The sequence below is a fragment of the Bos indicus x Bos taurus genome, chromosome 14, assembly GCF_003369695.1.
Source record: "Bos indicus x Bos taurus breed Angus x Brahman F1 hybrid chromosome 14, Bos_hybrid_MaternalHap_v2.0, whole genome shotgun sequence".
NCBI lineage: Eukaryota > Metazoa > Chordata > Mammalia > Artiodactyla > Bovidae > Bos > Bos indicus x Bos taurus.
The window spans coordinates 73075384-73097010 of record NC_040089.1 but is presented as its reverse complement, the minus strand read 5'-3'; the positions used below and the strand labels follow the sequence as shown (position 1 = coordinate 73097010).

The 21627-nt window shown below is 42.0% G+C and overlaps 1 pseudogene; it reads left to right on the top strand.

Annotated features, from left to right (window-relative positions):
• The first annotated feature begins 841 nt into the window (after nucleotides 1–841).
• Nucleotides 842–19996, top strand: LOC113904018 (annotated as a pseudogene).
• Nucleotides 19997–21627: the final 1631 nt, after the last annotated feature.

The following is a 21627-nucleotide window of genomic DNA, read 5'->3' as shown; positions in this document are numbered from 1 at the left end:
ACTTTGGCCACCTGATGCGAAGAGTTGACTCATTGGAAAAGACTCTGATGCTGGGAGGGATTGGAGGCAGGAGGAGAAAGGGACGACAGAGGATGAGATGGCTGGATGGCATCACTGACTCGATGGACGTGAGTCTGGGTGAACTCCGGGAGTTGGTGATGGACAGGGAGGCCTGGCGTGCTGCGATTCATGGGGTTGCAAAGAGTCAGACATGACTGAGTGACTGAATTGAATACAGGCAATCTTGTGCCAGGTTTTGGGGAAACAAAAATTAATACAACATGATTCTGGCCTTTAAATGCACCATGTAGTGGGAAGTCAGACACGCACATGAAAGTATTGGTTTAGGGAACACAGATCTAGGTCAGGTCCTGGAGGGCTCACCAGCTAAGTAAACTCAAGACAGTGTTCTGATCTAATAAAAGGTGGACTTACATCTAGTAGCTGAAATTGAGCCCTTAATCTTGAACCCTCTAAGTTCAAGTTCCCTGGGCTTGAGTCTACCCAGACTTTGGGGTTCATGAAGGTGGTGGAAACTAGAGAGAAGAGGAGGGATGGGGCGGGGCTTCCACACTGACTCCTGCCCTCCACCGGCTCTTGCTGCTCATCTGACACTTGATAAGGGTGCAAAGAATCGTAATAGTGGAATAACATGGTAGCGGTAGCCTGAAGAGACAGTGGCTGAAAAGGGGGCCCAGGAGTGGCTTACCAGAGATCATAGAGGAGGCAGGAGCAGGGTAGTCAGGGTAGTGACCTGTGCCCAGAGTTCCTAGCTTGGCGAGGCCATGATGAAACGATGTGGCCCACTTGGGGTGGCAGGGCTGGCAGGGCCTGGACGATAATGCAGAGGAGCCAGAGCCCTGCAGAGAGTGGGCCATGCAGGCAGCAGGTCGGGCCCATGGCCACAGTGAGCCTGGGGAGCTCGATCCTCCTGGGGGTCCCCCAACCTTGGCTCCAGCCTTCCCCAGACCCTCTTCCAAGGGACGCCTGCAGGGCCTTTGTCATGACCCCCAGGTGTCACGGTGATTGACTTTGGCAGGTGAAAGTTTGCATGCTCAAGGACGACCAGCAGTGGTACAACCGGGGCTCCAGGCACATCGTGGAGCAACTGAAGGACATGTCCCTGCTAGTCAAGGCCTGACCAAATGAGATCCCCTGGAGAAGGAAGTTGCAAACCACTTCAGGATTCTTGCTCTGAGAACCACATGAGCACAATGACTCATGATATGAGCCCCCCAGTTCAGTAGGTATCCAGTATGCGACTGAGGAAGAGCGGAGAAACAGCTCCATAAAGAAGGAAGAGACTGGGCTAAAGCAGAAATGTCGCTCAGTTGTGGATATGTCAGGTGGTAAAAGTAAAGTCCAGTGCTGAAAAAGAATAATATCGCATAGGAACCAAGAATGTTAGGTCCATGAATCAAGGTAAATTGGACACGGATAAGCAGGAGAAGACAAAAGTGAACATCAATATTTTAAGAATCAGAGAACTAAAATGGACGGGAATGGGCAACTTTAATTGAGATGACAGTTATATCTACTACTGTGGGCAAGAATCCCATAGAAGAAATGGACTAGCCCTCATAGTCAACAAAAGAGTTCAAAACGCAGTACTTGGGTGCAATTCTCAAAAATGACAGAATGATCTTGGTTCGTTTCCAAGGCAAGGCATTCAACATCACAGTAATCCAAGTCTATGCCCTGACCCCTAATGCTGAAGAAGCTGATTTGACTGGTTCTATGAAACCTACAAGACCTACTAGAATTAACACCAAAAAAGATATCCTTTTCATCATAGGGGATTGGAATGCAAAAGTAGGAAGTCAAGAGATACCTGGAGTAGCAGGCAAGTATGGCCTTAGAGTACACAATGAAGCAGGGTAAAGGCTAACTGTTTTGCCAAGATAATTCACTGGTCATAGCAAACACCCACTTCCAACAACACAAGAAACGACTCTACACATGGATATCACCAGATGGTCAATATGAAAATCAGAATAATTATATTCTTTGCAGCCAAAAATGGAGAAGCTCTATAAGTCAGCAAAAACAAGACCTGGAGCTGTCTGTGGCTCAGATCATCAGCATCCTATTGCAGAATTCAGACTCAAATTTTTTTAAAAAGTAGGGAAAACCACTAGGCCATTCAGGTATGACCCAAATCAAATCTCTTATGATTATACAGTGGAGATGATCTATAGAATCAAAGGAATAGACCTGGTATATAGAATGCCTGAAGAACTGTGGACAGAGGTTTGTAACACTGCATAGGATGCAGTGACCAAAACCATCCCAATAAAAAGAAATGCAACCAGGCAAAATGGTTGTCTGAGGAGGCCTTATAAATAGAAAAGAAGAGAAGGAAAAGGCAAAGGAGAAAGGGAAAGAAATATCCAACTGAATGCAGAGTGCCAAAGAATAGCAAGGAGAGGTAAGAAAGCCTACTTAAGGGAACACTGCAAAGAAACAGAGGAAAACAATCGAATGGGAAAGACTAGAGATCTCTTCAAGAAAATTAGAGATATCAAGCGAACATTTCATGCAGACTTGAGCACATAAATGACAGAAATGGTAAGGGTCTAAAAGAATCCTTTGACTATGTGGATCACCAAAAAAAAAAAAAAAAAAAATGTGGAAAATTCTTGAAGCGATGGGAATACCAGGCCACCTTACCTTCCTCCTAAGAAATCTGTATGCAGGTCAAGAAGCAATAGTTAGAACAGGACATGGTACAATGGACTGGTTCCAAATTGGGAAAGAAGTATGTCAAGACTGTATATTGTCACCTGCTTATTTAATCTATGTGCAGAGTACATCATGCAAAATGCCAGGTTGTGCGAAGCACAAGCTGGGATCAAGATTTCTGGGAGAAATATCAATAACTTCAGATATGCAGATGACACCCACCTTATGGCAGAAAGCAAAGAGAAATTAAAGAGCCTCTTGATGAATGTGAAAGAGGAGAGTCAAAAAGCTGGCTTAAAAGTCAATATTCAAAAAACAAAGATCATGGCATCCAGTCCCATCAGTTCATGGGAAATAGATGGGGAAACAATGGAAACAGTAACAGACTTTATTTTCTTGGGTTCCAAAATCACTGCATATGGTGGCTGCAGCCATGAAATTAAAAGAGACTTGCTCCTTGTGAAAAGTTGCTGAAATGATCCATGAATGAAGCTGAGATTCTTGGCCTCCAGAGGAGAGGAATTTGATCCAGGGCCAGAGACGAGGCTTGATCACTCAGCTTTTTGTGTAAAAAAGTTTTATTAAAGTATAAAAGAGATAAGAGAAAGCTACTGACATAGATTCAGAAGGGGACAGAAAGAGTGGCCCTTTGCTAGTTTTTAGCAAGGAGTTGTATATCTGTTAGCAAGCTGCTAATTAGAGAAGGGAAACATCTCAAAACTGAGAGAGTTGCCCCAGGCCCCTCACCCACAACAGGCATTTGAGATAGCATTGGCACAAGGAGAGTCATCCCGGGCAATAAAACAATTGACATGAATCTTGAAGAAAGGCAGATTTTAGAGCAAATACATCGTTCATTAACATAGCTTAAGGAAGACATTTCCATGAGAAAAAATGCTTTGGTTAGCTCAAGGAAGGTTTGAGATAAAATTAAGTTCAGGGGGAACCAGGTGTCACCATGACAACACAGGATTAGCAGAGAAAAGAAAAAAATATGTCTGCCACTTGCAATTTTATTTCCTCCTGCCTCTTGGGGACCTCTGGCTTCCCTACTAAGGCTATTAACACACTCACTTGGAAGTAAAGCTACGATAAACCTAAACAGCTTATTAAGAAGCAGAGACATTATTTTCAGACCAAGCTCTGTCTAGTCAAAGCTATAGTTTTTCCAGTACATGTATGGATGTGAGAGTTGGACCATAAATAAGGCTGAGCACCTGAGCACCGAAGAACTGATGCTTCATCTGTGGTGTTGGAGAAGACTCTTGAGAGTCCCTTGGACTGCAAGGAGATCAAACCAGTCAATCCTAAACGAAATCAATCCTGAATATTCATTAGAGGGACTGATGCTGACGCTGAAGCTCCAATACTTTGGCCACCTGATGCAAGGTGCAGACTCATTGGAAAAGACTGTGATGCTGGGAAAAATTGAGGTCAGGAGGAAAATGGGATGACAGAGGATGAGACTGTTGGATGGCATCACCTACTCAATGAACATGAGTTTGAACAGGCTCTGGGAGATGGTGAAGGACTGGAAAGTCTGACGTGCTGCAGTCTGTGGGGTCGCAAAGAGTCAGAGATGACTGAATGACTGAACAACAATAACGGTGGAGCAATAGACTGGTTCAAAATCAAGAAAGGAGTGGGTTAAGCTGTATACTGTCACCTAATTATTTAACTTGTATGTAGAGTACATCACACAAATGCCAGGCTGAATGACTCACAAGCTGGAATCCAGATAGCCAGGAGAAATATCAACAACCTCAGAGATGCAGATGTTACCACCCTAATGGCAGTAAGTAAAGAGGAACTACAGAGACTCTTGTTGAGGATGAAAGAGGAAAGCGAAAAAGCTGGCTTGAAACTCAACATTCAAAAAACTAAGATAATGTCATCCAGCCGCATCGTTTCATAGCAAATGGGCTAAGTCACTTCAGCCGTCTCCAACTCTGTGTGACCCTATGGACTCTAGCGTGCTAGATTCCTCTGTCCATGGGATTCTCCAGGCAAGAATACTGGAGTGGGTTGCCATTTCCTCCTCCAGGGGATCTTCCGACCCAGGGTTTGAACCCACGTCTCTTTTGTCTCCTGCGTTCTTAGGCGAGTTTTTAACACCAGCACCACATGATGCGAGCAGTGACAGATCTTCTTTTCTTGCATTCCAAAATCACTGTGGAAGGCGACTGCCACCATGAAATTGAAAGAAGCTTTCTTCTTGAAAGGAAAGCTATGACAAACCTATGTGTGCTCAGTTGTTCAGTTATGTCCAACTCTTTGTAACCCATGGACTATAGCCCGCCGGGCTCCTCTGCCCATGGGGTTTCTCCAAGCAAGAACATTGGAGTGGCCATGCCCTCTTCAGGGGATCTTCCCAACCCAGGGTTCGAACCCAGGTCTCCCACATTGCACGTAGATTCTTTACCATCTGAGACACCAGGGAAGACCATGAAAAACCTAAAGAGCATATTAAAAAGCAGAGACGTCACTTTGCTGATACAGTTCTGTATGGTCAAAGCTATAGTTTTTCAAGTAGTCATGTATGGATGTGATAGTTGGGCCATATAGAAGGCTGAGCACTGAAGAAGTGATGCTTTTGAACTGTGGTGCTGGAGAAAACTCTTGGGAGTTCCTTGGACTGCAAGGAGATCAAACCAGTCAATCCTAAATGAAATCAATTCTGAATATTCATTGTTAGGGCTGATTCTGAAGCTGAAGCTCTGATACCTTCGCCACCTGCTTGGAAGGGTTGACTCACTGAAAAAGACCCTGTGGGTGATAGAAGGGAGGGACAGAGGATGAGATGCTTGGAGGGTATCACCAACTCAGTGCACATGAGTTTGAGTGAACTCATGGAAATAGTGAAGAACAGGGAATTCTGGCACGTGGCAGTCCATGGGGTCACAAAGAGTCAGTCACTGTTTAGTGCCTGAACAACAAGAAGAAGATATTCATAGCAGTCTTCAACTTATATTTGTTTGTTTATTCATCCACTTAAAATAATACAATTGTTGCACAGTGCTAGGTAGTATCTTCAGGCCTGTGTTTTTTTGCTCTCTGCTGCCTTTGCTCTCTATTCAGAATACAGACCATATTTTGATTGATTTACAACCTCAGTCCTAATGATTTACATTATTCACATGTTCTCATATAGGGTTGGATTCCCAAGAAACAGAGCAGTAATTTTAGCACATCAAGTGATGCTTGAAAGAGTGATATTCTGAGGGAGGCAGGATAGGGCAGGATGGGGCAAATCTCTATTAGAAAGTTATCCCAGATGATGTCCAGCTTCAAGCTGATCCGTTGGGTTTCTCTAGGGCATGAATTGCAGCATGATCAAGGGGACAGGTCCTGTGTGCACTAATGTGAGTCAGTTATTGGCAGCAGGCCGACCCTATGCATCTGTGTATGTATGTGTGTGTGTAAGCATGTGTATGCATCACAGTTACGTTCAGAGAGAACACTCTTGCTTAGATCAGCTTAGATAAGTTCTCTGGAAAAGACAACTAAGCCATTAGCCATCAAAAGCTGGGGGCTAGTTATACTGACCAGAAAAAGGTGATGTTTCCTAGGGGCACTGGGAGCATCCACTGCTCTCACTCCACCACCATTAAAATGTTCCTGTTTATTTATTGGGACTTCCCTGGTGGTCCAGGGCTTAAGACTTCGCTTCCCTGGTGGCTCAGACAGTAAAGCGTCTGCCTGCAATGCAGGAGACCCAGGGTCAGTCCCTGGGTCGGGAAGATACCCTGGAGAAGGAAATGGCAACCCACTCCAGTAGTCTTTCCTGGGAAATCCCATGGATAGAGGAGCCTGGTGGGCAACATACAGTCCATGGGGTCGCAAAGAGTCGGACATGACTGAGCGACTTCAGTTTCTTTCTTTCTTTTATTTATTTATTACTTAAGGGTAGTATGAAACGCTATTCAGCATGTTCATGCAGTTGACTAGTTTTGTGTGGATTTCACAAAACACTTTCACAGCCTTGATTATTGCTGCTGAGTCTCTGCTTTAGGAATACATGCGTTGCATGCATTTAACGGTTTCTAAATGGAATGAGATCAGAATGAAATAAGAATACCCTACAAGCTATTTTAAATAGCAACTAGTAAATAAAAACATCTGGTAGATGATTAAGAGCCACATCCTGAAGCTCAGCAAAGATTGTGGGATGCACCTCTAAGGAGGAGTATATACTCTGGCAGCTTTTTCAGTGATTTTGGTCCAACTGGGAGCTCAGGAAATGTAGGCAAGAGGATGTGGAGTCATTCGGAGCTCAGTGGGATGAGAGGGCACAGAGTATGTCTCCTCCTGTTTTACTGATCTTTATACTGTGTTCTGTTTATACGCTTTGGACGGGTAGTTATGAAAAACCAGATATTACATTCGTTGACTGTGAATGTGACACCAACATCTGCTTGCCTTGGCTTGACGCCTCTTGTAGGAACTATTGGGAATGCTTTAGCCTACACCTTCCCTTTGGAAACAGTATGAACAAAAAGAAAACATCAAAGGCCTGAAACACCTGTGTAACCTCTTCTGTGCCATGAAACATCCACATAAACTGATTTTGAAAATGAAGCCCTCTGTTTTTGCTTTCCTTTGAAGATGCTGCAATGGAGTGATCACCCAGGATCCTGAGGGCCTGTGAAGTTCTTATCTCCTGCCTGGCTATCCTGAGTTATCAGGGAAAAAAAATCCCTTAGTGACTCTAAAAACAAGAGCAAACAACAGAACTGTTGAATGTCAAAAAGCATCATTCTTCCAGCCTCACCATGGCCTCACTTCAAAAGGCCAAAGCAAATAAAATGTTTCGGTACCATTTTAGTAATGTGTATTTCAAGCAAACCCCACTGTGCCTTTATGACTTTATTCTCAGTTTTCCAAAATGAGATATAACTTGTTTTAATAGCTTTTAAAACAGAGGGGCAAATGACATACAATGAACGCATTCTGTTTGAAATCAATTTCTTTCATTGTTTTATTAAATTAAATGCTCTGAGCTAGAGGATATTATTTTCCCGTTGTATTTTTGCAAAACCGCTCACTCTTAGAGCTCTGTGGCTGTGGGTTCTGGATTGCCATCATTGTTTTTCTCTCCTACTGTCCTGGCTATGAGGACTTAACCTCACCGTTCAGTAGCAGGGTGTCACCACAAGGAAGGTAAAATAAGCAGATGATTAAATACCCACATGTAGCAAGGGGGCAATATTGCAATAGCAACTACTGCTACCCATACACCTCAACAGTATGTGCTACAGTAAGGAAAATGGATAGCATGATTATAGTAGCTCCAATTATGTGAGTTAGACTGCACACACTCATCAATAAAAACTGTGCTGCAGAGAAACTCTATAAGCCTGGCGCCGAGCCCTTAATGCTACTATATTCTTGGCTAACATTTACCCTCTCACAACTTTTTTCTTCCTCTTATAATACTTCTGTTGGAAAAAATTCAGAGGTGTGTCACCCCACATTTCTAGGGAAGCCAGAGAATCTACACTTGCTATGTTCCTCTGTGTTTTAGTTCCTTTCTCTTCAAACCTCAAATGAAAAACATTAACATGTTCCATTTGACTAATTAAAATCCTTCTTAAGAAAATGGTTTAGCTTTTCAGTTTACTCCAAAACACATTCTCTGCTTTGATATCACCCATAATAGAGAAGCCCTGAGGGAAATGGTTATCAAAAGCTGTTATTTACATAGCAGGTTGCATTTCAGTTCAATTCAGTTCAGTTCAGTTCAGTTGCTCAGTTGTGTCTGACTCTATGCTACTGAATGGACTGCAGCACGCCAGGCCTCCCTATCAACTCCCGGAGTTTACTCAAACTTATGTCCATTGAGTCGGTGATGCCATCCAACCATCTCATCCTCTGTCGTCCCCTTTTCCTCCTGCCTTCAATCTTTCCCAGCATCAAGGTCTTTTCTAATGAGTCAGTTCTTCTCATCAGGTGGCCAAAGTATTGGAGTTTCAGCTTCAGCATCAGTCCTTCCAATGAATATTCAGAACTGATAGCCTTTAGGATGGACTGGTTGGATCTCTTTGCAGTCCAAGGGACTCTCAAGAGTCTTCTCCAACACCACAGTTCAAAAGCATCAATTCTTTGGCGCTCAGCTTTCTTTATAGTCCAACTCTCACATCCATACATGACTACCGGAAAAACCATAGCTTTGACTAGATGAATCTTTGTTGGCAAAGTAATGTCTCTGCTCTTTAATATGCTGTATAGGTTGGTCATAGATAACCTTTCTATGCTCCTTTCTTCCAGGGAGCAAACGTCTTTTAATTTCATGGCTGCAATCACCATCTGCAGTGATTTTGGAGCCCCCCAAAATAAAGTCTGTCATTGTTTTCACTGTTTCCCCATGTATTTGCCATGAAGTGATGGGACCAGATGTGATGACCTTAGTTTCCTGAATGTTGAGCTTTAAGCCAACTTTTTCACTCTCCTGTTTCACTTCTATGCATTTGGGGGGCATTAAATATAGGGGGATCTGATACTGCTCCATACGACATCTGGTTGTTTTAAAGAAGAAGGTCATGGATTGCAAAGATATGGAAGATACTAAAAGACATATCATAGCAAAAATTAAATGCTGAGAAAGGGAAAATTGTATTTGTAAGCTAATTAGAACTACTTAAATTTTAAAGTGAAGAAAGTGAAGTCACTCAGTCGTGTCCGACTCTTTGCGACCCCATGGACTGTAGCCTACCAGGCTCCTCTGTCTATGGGATTTTCCAGGCAAGAGTACTGGAGTGGGTTGTCATTTCCTTCTCCAGGGGACCTTCCTGACCCAGGGATCGAACCCAGGTCTCCTGCATTGCAGACAGATGCTTTACCCTCTGAGCCACCATAATGCAATTATTTAAATATGAATCAATCAAAAGCTCATCAATAAAAAAGTAGTTTAAAGCCTAAGTCAATCAAGGTATTAATATGTGAAGAGTAAAAAGAGCCTGAATCTATTTCAAATATTATCTATGAGGTATTGTCATAATTGGTGCTTCCCAGGTGACTCAGTAGGTAAAGAATTTGCTGGAATGCAGGAAACACAGGAGACCTGATGTTCGATCCTTGGGTCAAGATGATCCCCTTGAGAAGGACAGGACAGCCCACTCCAGTGCTTTTGCCTGGAGAATCCCATGGACAGAGGAGCCTGGAGGGCTGCAGTCCATGAGTAGTGTAGTAAATAATTACTTTCAGGAGAAAAAAAAGTATCCTTAAAGATTGCCAAGAAATTCATGAAAGAGTGCCAAGAAATTAACAATCTAAATGAACTGTTTATAAAATCAAAGTATAAGATTAGTATACAATCAAAGTAACAAAGTAGGATTTTGCTTATTTAAAAATAAGTCAAGTCAGTTAAGTTCCACCTCTGCACCTCACTCCACTCCCTCTTGGGTCTTTATGCTCTCATTTCAGCAGTTACCCACTTTCTCACTTTCCACTTCTTATTTTATATCTGTTCTTTCCACACACACTCTGCTCAAGATTCTTCAGTTTAAAGTGATTTCCTCTTACCCTGACTTCTCTTTCTTTCTCAAAATCCACTTCTTTCTCTTCTTGCTCGATCTCTTGAAGAGTGAAAGTTGCTCAGTCATGCCTGACTCTTTGGGAACCCATGGACTATACAGTCCATTGAATTTTCCAGGCCAGAATACTGGAGTGGGTAGCCGTTTCCTTTTCCAGGGGATCTTCCCAACCCAGGGATTGAACCCAGGTCTCCCACATTGGAGGTGGATTCTTTCCCACCTGAGCCACCAGGGAAGTCCAAGAATACTGGAATGGGTAGCCTATCCCTTCTCCAGTGGATCTTCCCAACCCAGGAATCAAACTGGGGTCTCCTGCATTGCAGGCAGATTCTTTACCAACTGAGCTATCACGGAAGCCCCAGATCTCTTGAAAGGATGGATGATAATCAACTCTAAGATTCTCACTTTTACTATCAGTGCTAAGTAAAAATTGCAGAGAATTAGTTTTTAATAAATCAGCATTACTTGTGTGAACAAGGCTAAATTCTCTTTGGTTCTGCTTTAGTTAACAATGCAATTATGTTGATTCTTTGAACAGGTAATCCTAAAATAGACTTTTTATATGCCATTGTATGAGGTTTGTTTCCCATAACATTGCCTATTGACCAAAAAGAAACACTAAGGAAAGTATAAGTGTACTAAGAATATAAATGAGAGAAGTGTGGCCTATAAAAATATCAAAAAATAAAAATATATGCCCTGGAGGGAAAGGCTTTAAAAAATTACTGAACTGATTTTGTGTAGACAAGAAAAGCTAAGAGTCGGTGACTAACCACCTGTAATTATGTGAAAGATTATTAATTGGAAGGAGGATGTTGCCAGCTGCTCTCTGCTCTGCTGAGGGTAAAAGGATGAGATTAAATTACAGCCAGAGAGAGTATGCTAGACTTAAGAGAAAAACATTGTAGTTTTGGAAGAGGGTGATATTCTCTGGGCTTCCCTGATGGCTCAGTTGGTAAAGAATCTGCCTGCAATGCAGGAGACCCCGGTTCAATTCCTGGGTCAGGAAGATCTGCTGGAGAAGGGATAGGCTACCCACTCCAGTATCCTTGGGCTTTCCTGCTGGCTCAGCTGGTCAAGAATCCTCCTGCAGTGCGGGAGACCTGGGTTCAATTCCTGGATTGGGAAGATCCCCTGATGAAGGGATGGATTATCAAGGAATGGTGTAAAATCCTCACTATAAAATTGTAAAAAGTTTGAAAATGACCCACTATTCTCTGTCTCAGTTAGTCTAGGTAAATTTTCTGTAAACATAAATATCTGCTAAAGAATTGTTACTAGATTATTCTCTGCTTGTGAAGTATAGCTGAATATATAGCAATGTGGATAAGATGAAAAGATTGCATTTTAGTTTCTGATAAATATTCTCTTTGCCTAGAGCATAGTTGGTTTTTTTTTTTTTTTTTTTTTACCTTTTCTTACCTCAATCCCTTTTGGTTTTTTAGCTGTTAATTTAAATACAAATGCCTCAAGGTAGAAAGATAGATTGATTGATTGACATTTTCTGATCCCTTCTAAGCTTTATTATTCTAATTTTTTCAGTTTTCACAGTGTGATGAGAACATAACAGAAAACCCATGTTCTTTGTCTTTCTAATTATCAGGGGTCTATGAAGATACATGCTTTGGTCCATCATCTCCTACAGAAACACTCATAACACCATGAAGGTTAATATATTGGTACAAAAATGCATGCCTTAGAAAGTAAGCTTATGCGTGTGCTTCTCTCTTTCAGAGATAGTATTGGGTTGAGCAAAAAGTCCCTTCAGTTTTTAAATAAATTAAAAGACTCACTTTACATTTTCACCAAGAAATTTATTGAACAACATATTCACTGTTTTATTTCACTATTTTCTGCCACTTTTCAGGCAACTTTATAACTCCATCTTCCCAAAACTTTTAATCTTTTTGAGCAAAGAACTGCTCCAAGTGTCTTTTACAGCCTTCCAGGGAGTGGAATCTTTTTTCGTTAAGAGAATGTTATAAAGACTAAAACAAATGGAAATTTTAAGGTGCGGTATCTGGTGGATTGCTGTTGCTGCTGTTGTGCAGTCACTAAGTGTTCTCCGACTCTGCAACCCCGTGGATGGCAATATGCCAGGCCTCTGTGTCATTTATTATCTCTGAGTTTTCCCAAATTCACGTCTATGGAGTTGGTGATTCTATCCAACCATCTCACCCTCTGCTGCCCTCTTCTTTTACCTTCAGTCTTTCCCAGCATCAGGGTCTTTTCCAGTGAGTCAGTTCTTTGCATCAGGTGGCCAAAGTATTGAAGCTTCAGCTTCAGCATCTGTCCTTCCAATGAGTATTCAGGGTTGATTCCTGGTGAATACGGTGGATGAGTCAGACTCCCCAGCCAAACGATAACAGTTTTTGCTGGTTGTCAAAGAAATGTGGTCTTATGTTATCCTAATGGAATATTATATGTATTAATAAATATATATTAATAATTTACAATGAATTCTGGATGCTTTTTGTCAAGTGATGCCTTCCTTTGGTGTAATTGGGAGCAGTACTTCCTGGAATTAACCATTTGGTTTTCCAGAAGGAGCTCATAATAGAGGACTCCCTTTCTATCTCACCGTATGCACGACATCACCCTCTTTGGATGAAGACTGGACTTTAGTGTGGTTGGTGGTGGTTCATTTCACCTACCCCACAACCTCTTCCTTTCCAAGTTATTGTACAGTATTAACTTTTCATCACCCATCACAATTTGTTTTAAAATCAGAATGTTTTCATTATGCTTAAGTAAAGAATCACATGCGGAAATGTGGTCAGGAAGGTGGAACCTTAACTTAGGTGGACCTAAACATTAAAGTGATTAACATAACCAACCTAGTTCAAATAATTTTCAACACTTGATTTGGCTATTTTCAGTATGTCGGTTATCTCCCATATGGTATAGTGTTGATTATTTTCAATTAATGTCTCCATTTGATCTATCAACTTCAACTGGTCTACCAGATTATGGAGCATGGTCCAATAAGACACCTCCAGCACAAAACTTTGCAAACCACTTTTGACACATTAGATCAGTCACTGCACCTTCTCCATACACTGTAGAACTTTTTTTTTTTTTTTTTTTTGCATTTCAGTTGTGTTTTTACCTTTCTTGAAATAATAGAGCATGACAGGCTGAAAATATTATTTCTTTTCTTCCGTGCTCAATATTAAAATGGCTACACAAAAATGCACCAATTTTGATGTTTTCTTTTTTTAAATGCACACAGATATGACAACCGTCACAGTAACATTGTTTGGAATGACATTAAAGACAACTAAGTGGTCCTAGAGCCATGTTATGGAAAAAAGACCCCTGGGTCAGGAAGATTCCCTAGAGAAGGAAATGGCAACCCATTATTCTTCCCTAGAAGACCTCATGGACAGAGAAACCTGGTGGACTAGAGTCCATGGGGTCACAAGAATTGGACACAACTTAGTGACTAAATCACTACTGCAGAAGAACACAAAAAAGTTTCAAATGGAGTATACAGCTTGTGCAAAGGCCCTGAGGTAGGAGGGATTTATGAAATAAAAGACTACTGTAAGGAGAATAATAAGATGAAATGAGATAAAAAGGCTGGGATTAAATTGTGCAGAAAAATAGTGACTAATAGATGCAGAATGTTATTGATACTATTTTAATACTAATGAACTTAGACATTCAAAATGCTAAGAAATTTGGAAAACTCAGCAATGGCCACAGGAATGGAAAAAGTCAATTTTCATTCCAATCCCAAAGAAAGGCAATGCCAAAATATGTTCAGACTACTGCACAATTAAACTCATTTTCCCATGCTAGCAAAGTACTGCTCAGAATTCTCCAAGCTAGGCTTCAATAGCACACTAACCGAGAACTTTCAGGTGTTCAAGCTGGATTTAGAAAAGGCAGAGGAACCAGAGATCAAATTGCCAACATCTGCTGGATCATCAAAAAAGCAAGAGAGTTCCAGAAAAACATCTACTTCTGCTTCACTGACTACACTAAAGCCTTTGACTGTGTTCAGTTTGGTTTCGGAGAAGGCAATGGCAACCCACTCCAGTACTCTTGCCTGGAAAAGTCCATGGATGGAGGAGGGTAGGCTGCAGTCCATGGGGTCACTGAGAGTCAGACACGACTGAGCGACTTCACTTTCACTTTTCACTTGCATGTGTTGGAGAAGGAAATGGCAACCCACTCCAGTGTTCTTGCCTGGAGAATCCCAGGGATGGGGGAGCCTGGTGGGCTGCCATCTATGGGTTCGCACAGAGTCAGACATGACTGAAGCAACTTAGCAGCAGCAGCAGCAGTTCAGTTTAGTTGCTCAGTGTGTCTGACTCTTTGCAACCCCGTGGACTACAGCACTCCAGGCCTTCCTGTCCATCACCAACTCCCAGAGTCTACCCAAATTCATGTACATTAAGTTGGTGATGCCATCCAACCATCTCATCCTCTGTCGTCCCCTTTTCCGCCTACTCTCAATCTTTCCCAGCATCAGGGTCTTTTCAAATGAGTCAGCTCCTCGAATCAGGTGGCCAAAGTATTGGAGTTTCAGCTTCAGGATCAGTCCTTCCAATGAATACCTGGGACTGATCTTTAGGATGGACTGGTTGGATCTCCTTGCAGTCCACAGGGCTCTCAAGAGTCTTCTCCAACACCACAGTTCAAAAGCATCAATTCTTTGGCACTCAGCTTTCTTTACAGTCTAACTCTCACATCCACACATGACTACTGGAAAAACCATAGCCTTGACAAGATGGACCTTTATCGACAAAGTAATGTCTCTGCTTTTTAATATAGTGTCTAGGTTGGTCATAACTTTCCTTCCAAGGAGTAAGCATCTTTTCATATCCTGGCTGTAGTCACTATCTGTGTAGATCACAACAAACTATGGAAAATTCTTGAAGAGCTAGGAATACCACACCATCTTATCTGCCTCCTGAGAAACCTATAATGCAGGTCAATAAGCAACAGTTAGAACTGTACATGGAACAATGGACTGGTTCAAAATTGGGAAAAGAGTATGTTAAGCCTGTATATTGTTACCCTGTTTATGTAACTTATATGCAGAGTACATCATGGGAAATTCTGGGCTGGATGAAGCACAAGCTGGGATCAAGATTGCTGGGAGACATATCAATAACCTCAAATATGCAGATGATACCACCCTAATGGCAGAAAGTGAAGAGGAACTAAAGAGCCTCTTTATGAAGCTGAAAGAGGAGAGTGAAAAAGCTAGGTTAAAACTCTACATTCAGAAAACTAAGATCATGGCATCAGGTCCCATCACTTCATGGCAAACCGATGGGGAAACAGTGAGAGATTTTATTTTCTTGGGCTCCAAAATCACTGCAGATGGTGACTGCAACCATGAAATGAAAAGATACTTGTTCCTTGGTAGAAAAGCTATGACAAACCTAGACAGCATATTAAAAACAGATACATTGCTTTTCCAACAAGGTCCATCTAGTCAAAGTTATAATTTTTCCAGTAGTCATGTATGGATGTGATGGTTGGACCATAAAGAAGGCTGAGCACCAAAGAATTGATGGTTTTGAACTGTGGTGTTGGAGATGATTTTTGAGAGTCCCTTGGACTGCAAGGAGATCAAATCAGTCAATCCTAAAGGAAATCAACCCTGAATATTCATTGGAAGGACTGACGCTGAAACTGAAGCTCCAATTTTTTGGCCACCAGATGGGAAGAGCTGACTCATTAGAAAAGATCCTGATGCTGGGAGAGATTGAAGGCAGGAGGAAAAGGGGACGACAGAGGATGAGATGGTTGGATGGCATCACTGACTCGATATACATGAATTTGAACAAGCTGCAGGTGATGGTGAAGGACAGGGTAGTCTGGCTTGCTGTACTCCATGAGGTTGCAAAGAGTCGGAGTTGACTGAGCAACTGAACAACAATGAACATAGGGAAGCTATTGAAGGGTTTTCAGTGTGAGAGTGAAATAATGAAAACTGTATTTGAAAACCATCACTATGGCTACAGTATAAAGAATGGATTTACTTGGATCAAGATTCCAGCAGGAAATCAGTGAGAAGGCTATTGCAGTAGTATAGTTGAAGACGGTGAATTGACGAGAGTGTTAACATGAAAACAGAGAGAAGTGGAAAATTTTAAAGGCATTTAGAAGGTAAATATTTTAAAAGTAAACAAGAGATACTTAGAAATACTTTATTTGGACTATAAATTGGGGGTGTGGGAAAGGAAACTACTGCAAATGACTTCCAGTATCACAGGAAACAATAAAAAAGAACTGTTTTCAGTCAGGGCTTGCAGACTTTTTAAAAAAATAAGGGTACAGATAGTAAATGTTTTGGGATTTAGGGGACATGTAAGTTCTGTCACAATTATTTGCCTTTGCTGGAAAAGAGCTCAGTCATAGACAATGTGTAAATGAATGGGTTTGGCTGTGTTCCAATAAAACTTTATTTACAAAAACAGATAGGGGACCATATTTGGCCCTGGGGCATAATTTATCTACCCATTTTAGATGATGAACAGTCTGCTTACACAAACTGTTTACATTAATGTCCTTGGATAATAAAAAAGAAATTTAAATTGTGTTAAGTGTTTTCCAGTGAATGAAAGTCATGAATATTCGAAATACTTTGAGAGAATCTAGAGAAAATTACTGAAGGCAATTTTGATGCTTAAAGGCTTCCTTGGGCTTCCTTGATAGTGCAATTGGTAAAGAGTCCACCTGCAATGCAGGAGACCCCGGTTGGATTCCTGGGTGGGGAAGACCTGCTGGAGAAGGGATAGGCTACCCACTCCAGTATTCTTGGGTTTCTTTCCTGACTTAGCTGGTAAAGAATCCACCTGTAATGTGGGAGACCCAAGCTCAATCCCTGAGATGGGAAGATCCCCTGGAGAAAGGAAAGTCTACCCACTCCAGTATTCTGGCCTGGAGAATTCCATGGACTGTATAGTCCATGGGGTCGCAAAGAATCAGATATGACTGAACTACTTCCACTTCCCATCAAACCAGATATGGAATACATTTCATCCTGATAACACAGGATGAAATAGAAGTTTCAACATTAATATTGTTAGCTTCAAAATGGTCAGGTTTAAGGAGACTTGAGTTACATCTCTGGTCGGGAAGATCCCCTGGAGAAGGGAAAGGCAACTCACTCCAGTGTTCTTGCCTGGAGAATCTCATGGACAAAGGAGTCTGGCAGGCTACAGCCCATGGGGTTGCAAAGAGTCAGACATGGCTGAGAGACTTCACTTTTGCTTTCTCTTTTTGAGTTACATTCATCTCATTACAAAGAACTGAGGCAGCAACAGGTATTTGCATTATGATATCTCTCTATATATCACTATTATATCATCTTGCTAGTGAACGACATTTCTCTGAGTTGTAATAACTATAGAAAGAAAAGGGTATCTCATCCCAGAATTTGTGATAACCTCTCTAAAGCTTGTATTCTTGGCAACAAGTGTTTGGGTAGATGAAGACAGGTAAGACCAAGTACAATTATGCAAACTCCAAGAAGACTTTGACAGAAATATCCTTTTATTCAGAAGAATTTTCTTAGCAGTTCTACAGAATGAAAATGGAAAATTTATTCAGTAGAAAAAGTTGTCTTGAAATTGCATATTTGTATTACAAGCAGTGTTAAGCAGCTTTAGAGTCTGTGTCCAGATTTCAAACCAGATATACAACCAAATTCTTCTGCTACTTGGACCATGAAATCTTAGGAAGCCTGAAAATCATGGAGTTCAGTTCAATGACAACATAATTTTATCTTTACAAAGATAGTTTCTAGAAATTATATGAATATTCCTTCATTTAATACCTAACCTAATAATACATAAGGGCTTCCCTGATAGCTCAGTTGGTAAAGAATCCACCTGCAATGTAGGAGACCTGGGTTTGATCCCTGGGTTGGGAAGATCCCCTGGAGAAGGGAAAGGCTACCCACTCCAGTATTCTGGCCTGGAGAATTCCACAGACTGTACAGTCGATGGGGTGGCAAAGAGTCGGACACAACTGAACGACTTTCACTAGCACTTCATTAGCACTAATAATACATAAACACAAGTTATGTACAGAACTTTCTGTACCTTTATGTATGGAAAGATATGTTAGGTAAATTGACGTCAGATCAATTAGAAAGCTATTTTGCAAAGAGTTCTTTAGTTTTATGAGCGGAGAAAGCAGAATTTTAAAGAATCTCTATTTAATTAATTTTTATTGGAGCACAGTTGATGTACAATGCTGTGTTAGTTTCTGCAGTACAGCAGAGTGACTCAGTTATACATGCATATATTTGTTGTTGTTCAGTCACCCAGTTATGTCCGACTCTTTGCAACCCCATGGACTGCAGCACGCCAGGCCTCCCTGTCCCTCACCATCTCCTGGAGTTTGCCCAAGTTCATGTTCATTGCATTGGTGATGCCATTCAGCCATCTCATCCTCTGACATATACCTGCTCTTTTTTAGATTCTTTTCTCATATAGGTCATTACAGAGTATTGAACAGAGTTCTCTGTGTTATACAGTAGGGTCTTATTAGTTATCTATTTTATAACAGATGTTTTAAAATTTTTCATTCATTTAAGCACTATACTCAGAATCAATGCATTGTCTTAGCAAATTATCTCCTAGAGAGCAGGCATGGAAACATTATTTTTTTTAAATTGAGGTATGTTTGACTTACAGTATAATGTTAGTTTTGGGCGATTCTATAGTTTTATAGATTATAATCTAAGGGAGCTGACCTAACAGGTGTTTTCCTCTTTGTATGATTTTCTGAGATTATGAAATTTGCATTAAATTGTGGGTCATAGGCATCTCTTTTGGAACCAGCTAAGCAGATAAGCAGAAAAGGTTTTCTGATACTCCAGTGCTACGTGGTAAAGCCAGAATTTAAAACAACAAGAAACAAACAAAGAAAAATCCATGCACGTGCTAACTATTTAAAACCATGTGAACTAGGCTAATGTGCTTTTCCTACTGTGTGTGTGTGTTGCTTGCTCAGTCATATCCAACTCTTTGTGACCCTAGACTGTCGCCCACCAGGCTCCTCTGTCCGTGAGCCTCCAGGGAAGCCTTTTCCTACTAAGTCATTACAAAAATATTATTTATGCTTTTCACAGTAGCAGCAGCAGGCCTATCGCCCAGAAGTGAAGACAGAGATGAAGCAAGAAGCACCCACCAGCTTCCTCCCACCCGAAGCATCTCAACACAAACCAGACAGCAATTCCAGAGTCGCAAGAGGCCTTATGAAGAAAACCGGGGACGAGGGTACTTTGAGCACCGAGAGGATAGGAGGGGGCGATCTCCTCAGCCTCCGGCTGAAGAGGATGAAGATGACTTTGATGACACCCTTGTGGCCATTGACACATACAACTGCGACCTCCACTTCAAGGTGGCCTGAGACCGGAGTAGTGGCTACCCGCTCACGATTGAAGGCTTTGCATACCTGTGGTCAGGAGCCCGAGCCAGCTATGCGGTCAGAAGGGGCCGTGTGTACTTTGAGATGAAGATCAATGAGGAAATCTCTGTGAAGCTGGGTTCCGTCTACAGAGCCCGACCCACACGTGGTCCGCATTGGTTGGTCCCTGGACTCTTGCAGTACTCAGCTAAGCAAAGGGCCTTTCTCCCATGGCTACTGAGGCACTGGGAAGAAGTCCACCAATAGCCGCTTTGAAAACTATGGAGACAAGTTTGCAGAGAATGACGTAATTGGCTGCTTTGCGTGGCTCAGAGGATAAAGCGTCTGCCTGCAATGCACGAGACCCGGGTTTGATCCCTGAGTTGGGAAGATACCCTGGAGAAGGAAATGGCAACCCACTCCAGTATTTTTGCCTAGAGAATCCCATGGACAGAGGAGCCTGACGGGCTACAGTCCACGGGGTCACAAAGAGTCGGACACCACTGAGCGACTTCACACACACACACACACACACACATTCAAAGGCAGACCTAATCCTTAACTCCAAACTTTTCACTTTTTTTGTCGTGGCTAAAAAGTATAGATCAATTGATTTTTTTTTTTTTTTGCTTACATGCATCTTCCCTGTAGCTCAGACAGTAAAGAATCTGCCTGCAATGCAGGAGACCTGTGTTCGATCCCTGAGTTGGAAAGATCCTCTGGAGAAGGGAATGGCAACCCACTCCAGTGTTCTTGCCTGGAGAATCCCATGGATGGAGGAGCCTGGCAGGCTACAGTCCAAGGGATTGCAGAGTCAGACACGACTGAGTGACTAACACTACTACTACTTACTATTTCAATGGCAAAGTTGGTACTTTCTGGGTACATATTACAAAACTACATGAGGGGAGGGGACAAAAAGTCTTTACATGTAGGACAAACTCTGCTCTTAAAGAAATTAATGAAGGAAGTGGAGTATAAATTAAGAATTAATAATAAATGAGAATTTATGGTAAATAATAAATGAATATTCAGTTGCTGCTAAGTCACTTCAGTCATGTCCGACTCTGTGTGACCCCATAGACGGCAGCCCACCAGGCTCCCCCATCCCTGGGATTCTCCAGAATATTCAGTTAGAGAAGCTTAAAATATTCAAGGAAAATGGTTGTGGAATTTCCTGGAAACTCCTCATAGAAGGTAGAAAGTTGGCCTCAAAAAGTTTGAAAGACAGATGGGATTAAGAGAGCTAGTCAAGGGGGCAGATATGTCATGTGGGATGCATAATGGAAGTCATGCTGAGTCTGGAATACACAGGACAGGCTTGGGAGACTTATGAAGAAACCAACATGGACAGGGCAGGGTTTATTTGAAAATCGGGCAATGGCACCCCACTCCAGTACTCTTGCCTGGAAAATCCCATGGACGGAGGAGCCTGGTGGGCTGCAGCCCATGGGGTTGCTAAGAGTCGGACACGACTGATCGACTTCAGTTTCACTTTCATGCATTGGAGAAGGAAATGGCAACTCACTCTGGTGTTTTTACCTGCAGAAACCCAGGGACGGGGAAGCCTGGTGGGCTGTCGTCTATGGGGTCGCACAGAGTCGGACACGACTGAAGCGACTTAGTAGCAGCAGTAGCAAAGAGAGCTGAAGAGGTCCAGTGACTCATCAGCACATGGATTTGGACCCATTGCATGGCCGAATCTTAGAACTAAGTGATGGGCAGGTTGTTGCTTCTTAGTTGCCAAGTCGTGTCTGACTCTTTCGGGACCCCATGGCCTGTAGCCCACCAGACTCCTCTGTCCATGGGATTTCCCAGATAAGAAAACTGGAATGAGTTGCCATTTCTTTCTTCAGGGGATTTTCCTCACCCAGGGATCAAGCCCTCGCCCCCTACATTGGCAGGTTTATTCTTTACCCCTGAGCCACCAATGGGCAGAAGGAGTCAATAAAATAAAAACAGAAAAATTAAAAGAAAATACTTCCACATAATCTTTGAGTGAGAAGAGTTATTTAGAAGTAGGAAAGATTTT